Genomic DNA, 9089 nt, shown 5'->3' with positions numbered 1-9089 from the left:
TTTTTCATCTTTTTTGGCTCCTGGGGTACAAGCAGCTGCTAATGCCAAGTCGGTATGGATCATCCGATGGGAGCTAGTCCAACTTGCTAATAATACAGAGAATGGGTTCAACGCCATCAAAGTAGAGCTCCATGTGTTGAGACTCATGATGATGCAAAACCGCTACATGCTGGAATTGTTAACAGCCATAGAAGGAGGAGTGTGTAAAAAGTTGGGAAGTAGCTGCTGCACTTTTTCACCCCCGGAGGATGCTGAAAAAGGGCACTATCCCACATCAAAGAGGCAGTGCACAATCTAGGTGTTCAAATGAAGAAAGAAGGTGGAGTTCACGGCACGGATTGGCTCTCGCTTGCCTTGGATTGGGTCCCGTCCTGTCTGGGGGCAACAGTAAAAATACTGGTGCCTCTTATCTTATTCTTTTTGGTCCTCTTCAGCACGTGCCAATTGGGTCTCTGATGTTGTGACAATATAGTACCTAGTAGTGCAAAGATGATGGTATCAATTGGGGGTTCTAAAACACCTTGCCATACAGCAAACAGTGAAACTCAAACGGATACTTTTGGGGTTGTAGATATGTCGGGTGGGGATGAGTTTGCTACTGTATACGTAACAAAACGGGGGAGTGTTGGGAAGGAACCAGGGTCCTCCTACGCCCCCAAGTGCTTTAGAATTAGGCAGGACCTTGTCATGATTCCTGCCCCTCATGTCCCCAGCCCTCCAAGATGTCATGCTGGAGCCAGGCCACGAATCCCTACATGGCCCTCAAGGGCCTCTCCATCCCTCCAAAGACCCACTTGGAGTCAGACTTGGCGCTTGCGGCACCAGACTCACTCACTCCCATAGGATAACATTGGGGATTGGACTTGTAGTGCATTGATGGGGACAAGATGGATGTCCCCACATATTTTGGTTCCCAGAACTGCATGTGCGGTCTAGTCTTTTGGGTGTGGTTCAGCCCAGAGACACCTGGGATACCCAGAGACTATTTAAGCCACACCCAGGCTGAGAAACATGCTTTGCGTTTTCTGCACCTGCAGCGTGACACTCACCGTGTTCGGATCGATCTCCAGTAGGCCTGCATCTTTCTTCTGCGCTCAGCTCCTGCAAGAACAAAAACACTGCTAGGAACAGTCTTACCTTGCGCTGCTTCTGCCCATCATTCATCGCTCGTTCTATTCTGCGGGCATCTTCGGCGGTGTCATTCCCATCCCGGCACGCCGCTTCCTAAGGAAAAGGGAAAGGAACAGAAAAAAGGCATTAGTAAGCATTCTGCAAATCTTTGCTTATTTTTAAATACTGTACGAGCTTCAAACGCTTACCTGAATCCCAGCCGCTCTGGGGGAACTCTGTCTCCGGAACTTCTCATCCATCTGCAAGAGGGAAAAGACACTCCAGGTTAGCGTGAAAACATCTAGAGGTGGCGCATACCGCGCTTACTCACCGCATTTGTTCTTCATAACCGGCATCCACGCTGAAAACATTGCGGCACCTAAAAGACACAGAAAAAGAACTCAGTTCAATGTAAAAACGAAAGGGGTGCATCGCGCATCGCGCTATCACTCACCTTCAGTGCTACTCATCTCAGCAGCACACCACCATCCCCGGACGCCAGCCATCATCTAAGGAAGGAAAGGAACGAAGTTAGAGAACTGTTCAAAAGAGTCATTATACTTACCTGTCGGACTCTTGCCAATGAAGTAACTAGGCAGCAACGAGCCCGCATCAATTAATGCACCCCTGCGCTGAAAGCAGGACGGAGAGCAAACTATCTAAGAAAACAAGGTGAGCTGTGGATCAAAGGTAAGGGTTGGACCCCGGGGAAGAAGGGGTTCAAGCACACAGAGACGATAGGGAGTTAAACTCTACGAATCCTGTGTTTCAGGCCCAGGCTCCAGTCGAATAGCCTCCAGGGAAGGGTTCGAGGTCGTAAAAGGTCAGAACAGGCTGAGTGACGTCCCCGGGGATACCAGGTGAGCGTTACAGAACACAAAGCCTCACATCAAAATCCACCTGGGCATCATGGAAACGTCAAAAACCGACCAGTTAGCCCACATGTTGGGGCAGCTACGATCCGAAGTACATGCAGACAGGCAGGAGACCAACACCCTGAGGAGAGAGCTGATAGTAGCCAAAGAACACACTGATGATTTAAGCCGGCAACTTCTCCAGTCACAAGCAGGGCATGCACCATTGCCAGGAAGCATGCCCTCGATGCCAGCGCCATCAGCCAATCCCGTTCAGATAAACCTTCCTGGGGCAGTTCCCTTGGCCCCGCCCGAACGATTTACAGGGGATCCCAAGAGGTTTGCAACGTTCATGAACCAGTGCCGCCTGCACTTCCTTTGTAGGCCAGGGGCCTTTCCGAATGACCAATCACGGGTCGCTTTTGTGCTATCCTACCTGAGTGGTAGTGCCGCAGACTGGTCTGTACCCTTTGTGGCCCAAGACGATCCTCTGCTGCATGACTTCAGGGGCTTTCAGCAGGAGATGGAAAAGCTGTTCGCCCGTCGTACTCATGGGCAGGCATTAGACAACGAACTTCTGTCCCTACGCCAAGGGAATCAAGGTCTATTAACATACATGGCCACGTTCAATAGACCTGTAGTTGAAGCTGAATGGCCAGTGGAGAAGAGAACCATGTTATTTCATTGGGGGTTGCGGGGGGAGCTCAAGGATGTTCTCTCACAAGTAGTGAACCCCCCAAAAGGCTGCTCAGAATTCATTGACCTTGTTGTTCAACTGGATCATAGGTTGCAGGACCGAAGAGCAGATCGAACCAGACCGGACCCTCGCCCTATGTATGTGCGTTCAAAGGACAATACTGCCTGAACAACGGAAGGTTCAGGAGAGCCAATACAAATCGGGGGGGTCAGATCCCCCTTGACTAAAGCGGAAAGGGATAAAAGGAGACAGCAGCAGTTATGTCCGTACTGTTGAAGGTCAAGTAATTTCCTGGCCAACTGGTTCATCCGTCTCTCGAAGTCTCCAGCAGCCAGTCCTCTATTCTTCGTACCGAAAAAGGAGGGGGACTTGAGAACGTGCATCGGCTATCGCGCACTGAACCAGATTACCGTAAAAAATCACTACCCCCTGCCACTGATCCCTGAATTGCTTGACCAAGTCAAATATGCCCAAATCTACACAAAACTAGACCTGAGGGGGGCATATCACCTTGTTCGCGTAAAACAGGGGGACGAATGGAAAACCGCTTTTTGCACCAAATACGGCTTGTACGAATATCAAGTAATGCCCTTTGGCCTTTGCAACGCGCCTGCTGCATTTCAATACTTCATGAATGATGTCCTATGGGAATTGATTGATGTCTGTGCTCTAGTGTACATTCACGATATCCTAGTATATTCCGCATCAAAGCAGGGCCACGTTAAACACGTCTGATCCGTATTGGAGAAACTCTGTCAACACCAGCTCTACGCCAAGCTCGAAAAGTGCTCATTCCACGTCTCCGAGGTGGAATTCCTGGGCTTTATTCTCAGCCCGAATGGAATCCGAATGGATGTACACAAGGTAGATGCTATCCTGAACTGACCATCCCCAAATTCATTCAATGGGGTTCAAAGTATGCTGGGTTTTGCAAACTTCTACCGCCGGTTCATCCCAGGATTTTCGCAAATCGTGCATCCCATCACGTCATTACTAAGGAAAAGCAACAAAAAGTTCCAGTGGACAACAGAAGTCAAGGAGGCTTTCCATGAACTCAAAGCAAGATTCACATTTGCCCCAATGTAATGCCACCCTCGCCCTGATCTCCCATACCAGGTGGAAACGGACACCTCAAGCATGGCTATGGGAGCCGTCCTCTCACAAAAGGACCCCGAAACTGGCCAATTACACCCTGTTGCCTTCTGGTCGCGTAAATTCACACCCCCCTGAACTCAATTACGCTATCACAGACAAAGAACTCCTGGCCATTAAGTCAGCCTTTAAGGCATGACGGCACTACCTCTTGGGCGCCAGACACACAATCACTGTAATAACTGACCACCGGAACCTCCAGTACCTAAAAACGGCAAAGGCCCAATCCTCACGACAACTACGTTGGGCTCTTTTATTTGCTGAATATGACTACGTGATTACATTTCGACCAGGGGTGAAAAACGGGAAGGCCGATGCTCTTTCCCGTACGGGGGTGGAAGAGCAAGGGTATCAGACCCCTGACCAATAGCAATCATCCCGAGTGACAAGCTCCTAGGAATCCCAGCAACCATAACTTAGAAGGAATTCCATGAAGAAATCCAAAACCTGATGAGTCTGGAGCAATTACAAGCGTGGAGTGCACAAGGAGAACATTACATGATAAAAAATCAGTTGCCCTACTTCAGGAATTGTTTATTCTTACCAAACCAAGAACTACGAGAACAAGTCATGTCCAGTTATCATGATTCCTTGATAGAGGGCCACCCCGGAATCGCTACAACCCTAGCCAAGGTAAAACGAAATTATTGGTGGCCCATGTGGTGTAAAGACATTATCCAATTCATCATATCTTGTGGAGTGTGTGCTCAAAACAAGTCATCCAAGCAGAAACCGACTGGGCTATTACAACCATTGGAAATCCCACCAGCACCCTGGCACACGTTATCCCTATATTTTATTACTGACTTACCACCCAGTTAAGGGTTTAACACTATTCTTGTGGTCGTGGACCTCTTTTAAAAAATGGCACATTTCATTCCTCTTAAGGGGCTCCCAAATGCTTCCACTCTGGCAAAGGTATTTCTTGAAGGCATCGTACGGCTCCATGGGTTTCCTTCAGTTTTGGTCTCAGACTGAGGTACTCAATTCGTATCTAACTTCTGGAGAAAATGCTGCTCTATGGCCCAGATCGACATCCGGCTATCCACCAGTCACCATCCCCAAATGGATGGTCAAACTGAGAGGACAAATCAGATGCTCGAGCAGTATGTGCGTTGCATGTTACACCAAGCTGAAGGAAGCTGGTTCGACCTATTATGGATAGCTGAATATGCTTATAATAATTCCCTACACACCAGCACTGGGCAGACACCCTTTTATACCATGTATGGCAGGCACCCACGTACTTCTGAGTTGGACGTTCCTACAACCCTGGAAATGCCAGCAGTCAAAACCTTGCACACGACCATTTCTCAAACCTTTAAAAGGGCAGCTGAACACCTACTTCAAGCTAAGACTCGCCAAAAAAAGTTTGCTGATCAACACCGAGCAAAGGCCCCCAACTACCAAGTGGGAGACAAAGTCTGGCTGGCGTCTAAACACGTGTCCATTAAAGGAGCCCGAACTTTCCATCCAAGATACCTGGGTCCATTCACCGTCACCTCCGTGATAAATCCTGTGGCGGTCAGACTAGATTTGCCGTCAAACATGCAGATTCATCCTGTGTTCCATGTGTCTCTCCTTAAACCTGTTCAACCTGGGACCCGGGTAGCAACGCCATCGCAGCCAGTAGTAGTCACCGGGGAGCCAGAATTCGAAGTCAAGGACATCCTAGATTCAAAGTACGTCAAATCCAAATTACACTACTTAGTAGACTGGAAGGGGTATGGTCCACAAGACATGGCATGGGAGCCTTCTGAGTACATCCATGCACCTCGCTTGCTTAGACGATTTCATCAAAACCATCCAACCAAACCAGGACCAGACAGAAGAGCCACCTTGAGAGGGGCCTTGGGGGGAGTGCTGTCATGATACCTGCCCCTCATGTCCCCAGCCCTCCAAGATGTCAGGCTGGAGCCAGGCCACAATCACCTACATGGCCCTCAAGGGCCTCTCCATCCCTCCAAAGACCCACTTGGAGTCAGACTTGGCGCTTGTGGCACCAGACTCACTCACTCCGATAGGATAACATTGGGATTAGACTTGCAGTGCATTGATGGGGACAAGATGGATGCCCACACATATTTCGGTTCCCAGAACTGCATGTGCGGTCTAGTCTTTTGGGTGTGGTTCAGCCCAGAGACACCTGGGATACCCAGAGAATATTTAAGCCACACCCAGGCTGAGAAACATGCTTTGTGTTTTCTGCACCTGCAGCGTGACAGTCACTGTTTTCGGATCGGTCTCCAGTAGGCCTGCATCTTTCTTCTGCGCTCAGCTCCTGCAAGAACAAGAACACCGTTAGGAACAGCCTTACCCTTGCGGCGCTTCTGCCCATCATTCATCCCTCCTTCTGTTCTGCGGGCATCTTCGGCGGTGTCATTCCCATCTCGGCACGCCGCTTCCTAAGGAAAAGGGAAAACAACAGAAAAAAAGGCATTTGTAAGCATTCTGCAAATCTTCGCTTATTTTTAAATACTGTACGAGCTTCAAGCGCTTACCTGAATCCCAGCCGCTCTGGGGGAACTCTGTCTCTGGAACTTCTCATCCATCTGCAAGTGGGAAAAGACACTCCAGGTTAGCGTGGAAACATCTAGAGTCGCTGCATACCGCGCTTACCCACCGCATTTGTTCTTCATAACCGGCATCGACGCTGAAAATGTCGCGGCACCTAATAGACACAGAAAAAGAACTCAGTTCAATGCAAATTCGAAAGGGGTGCATCGCGCATCGCTCTCTCACTCACCTTCAGCGCTACTCATCTCAGCAGCACGCCACCATCCCCGGATGCCGGCCATCATCTAAGGAAGGAAAGGAACGAAGTTAGAGAACTGTTCAAAAGACTCATTATACTTACCTGTCGGACTCTTGCCAGTGAAGTAACTAGGCAGCAACGAGCCCGCATCAATCAACGCGCCCCTGCGCTGAAAGCAGGACGGAGAGCACACTATCCAAGAAAACAAGGTGAGCTTTGGATAAAAGGGAAGGGTTGGACCCCGGGGAAGAAGGGGTTCAAGCACACAGAGACAATAGGGAGTTAAACTCTACCAATCCTGTGTTTCAGGCCCAGTCACCAGTCGAATAGCCTCTAGGGAAGAGTTTGAGGTTGTAAGAGGTCAGAACAGGCTGAGTGACATCCCCGTGGATACCAGGTGAGCGTTACAGACCTCTTTTAGGCACTATAATGGACTGGGGGGTGGAGGGGCACTGGGAAGGTTCTCTCATGCCAATGTAAACACAGACATGGGCAGGCACTGAAAAAGGTAGGTATTATCTAAATATAAAGCACAATTAACTGTTAGCTGGATAGATTTGTAATGCTAGATCCTAGGCATTGTCAAATCTTAAATGCTATAGAAGAGTTGAGCTCCTTCCCAGAATGGAATGCAGCCTATGAGATTCTAAAAATTACCACAGGCGCTTCCGCAGTGTTTCGTCACTATGGCCAAGCACTGGTAGCACACCGAGTGACTCGCCAGCTGTCTATTGTCTGCCAAGGGTCCATGCAGGCTAAGAATAGGGATTCACATGTTCTGTGCGACAAAATGCAGAATGGGACAGATTATAAGTATTAAGTGTGGGGGATCCCATTGGGCCCGTATAATATTAGCAGGATGAGTGAAATGTGGCTGGAATGAATGAAAATTGTTTATTAAAATGTTTTGTTTTTCCTGGGGCTAGGCCTCAAGGTTTGTAAAAGTCTGTAGGGCTGCCGTGTGTTTCTGAATAAGGTAGCAAAATGTAGAGCGGCATGCCCTGACAAAATCTGCTGACAATGAAGAAAAGAAGGCTTTGGAGCCTCCCTAGTATGGAAGAAGGGCCGTTTGGGATGAAGCTATGGTTCATATCCAGTAACGCCACTACAGCAACAAAGGACTATATAAACCTCTGCCTGACACCACTTTGGCAGGAAGGAACGGAAGAGGGACAGGAGAACACCGTTTAGGCAGCAGATTCCTTTGCCACCATCCTAATTTTTGTAAGATTAAACGTGTTATCCTTACAAGATAGACTTTTTGCCTTATTCCCCTAGAGGGGTGTATTCTTTCTGGTGTGAGAGTAATTAGGGACACCCTTACATGCCCCGCCCTATCATTCTCCCTACCTGCACTTTCCATCTTTCTGTCTCTGCACCGCTACTCCATCCCCGTGGTCTTCTGAATCTTCAAACATGCACCAGAGATCTAATATTTCTTTTCTTTTCTGTAACTGCTTCCCCTTATACTTAAGTACTAAAAATGTGGACATGTGTTCCGAAATGTTCTTATTGTGTGAGCCCTGTTCTCGCTACAGGCAGGGCATCCCTCCTCCTCCTGTCTCCGCAATCCACTGCTTATGGTATTGCTCCACCCTGTCATGATACAGTGGCAGGTCCTTATACATATACTCCTGTTGGTGTTCCTCCCCCCATACTAGTGATGCCTATCTCTTACTGACACCGCAAAGACCTGCTAACACAGCGCGCATGCTGCCGCTTGCTTGTGTCAAAAAGAAAATTAACCCCACCCTTTTTTGCCCCCTTTCTTCCACACACACACACCACTCCACTAAACCACCCAATGCCACACCACACTGTGACACACAATTACTGCCCTCCGAGGGACTGTTCTTTATCCAATAGAACACAAATACTATACACTAAAATAACAAGCTAAAATGACAACCACTACTTGCTACAGGTCTACTCCTTATATGGGACCAACACTTTAGCTCCGTATTCCTCCTTTCAATAATATATTTTATTGTGGTAGCACCTTCCCTCCCCTTCCGAGGAGGGGCTCCCTGCCTTACTTCGCCTTACCTTTGTCTTACCTTATAATATCTTACCAGCACAAACATTAATATGAAATAACACAAACCACACCCATGTCACCAACCTATCTCTCCACGTGCTCACACCTCTGACACTTCCCCATGCATCTGTCCCCTACTTGGTATTGCTTACAAGAGTCTATTCATATGTGCATGCTCACCCGAACTCCTCCGTTACAGGGGTCCAACACCGGCCTGCACTCTCCTCAGAACCGAGCCCCGTTTGAAAGAACAGAGAGAACTTCTCTTAAAATGGCTCCTGATAAACCACTCGGAACGCATGTTTTTTCGGGACTGGTTGCTGTAGGTGGGCGCAGCTCCTTCTGGAGAACCAGCCTGGAAGTCACCAAAAATAAAAAATAAGGGGAGTGCTGGGATCACATCAGGTTCACCAACTGAAGGCAAGTCCCTGAATGCTCATATCAGAGAGAATGTAACCCGCTAGGGAAGAAAGGCCCAAGTTG

The sequence above is a fragment of the Ambystoma mexicanum genome, chromosome 5p (assembly GCF_040938575.1).
Source record: "Ambystoma mexicanum isolate Mex_15411 chromosome 5p, UKY_AmexF1_1, whole genome shotgun sequence".
Lineage (NCBI taxonomy): Eukaryota > Metazoa > Chordata > Amphibia > Caudata > Ambystomatidae > Ambystoma > Ambystoma mexicanum.
The sequence above is the reverse complement of the archived record's forward strand: the minus strand, read 5'-3'. Positions refer to the sequence as shown.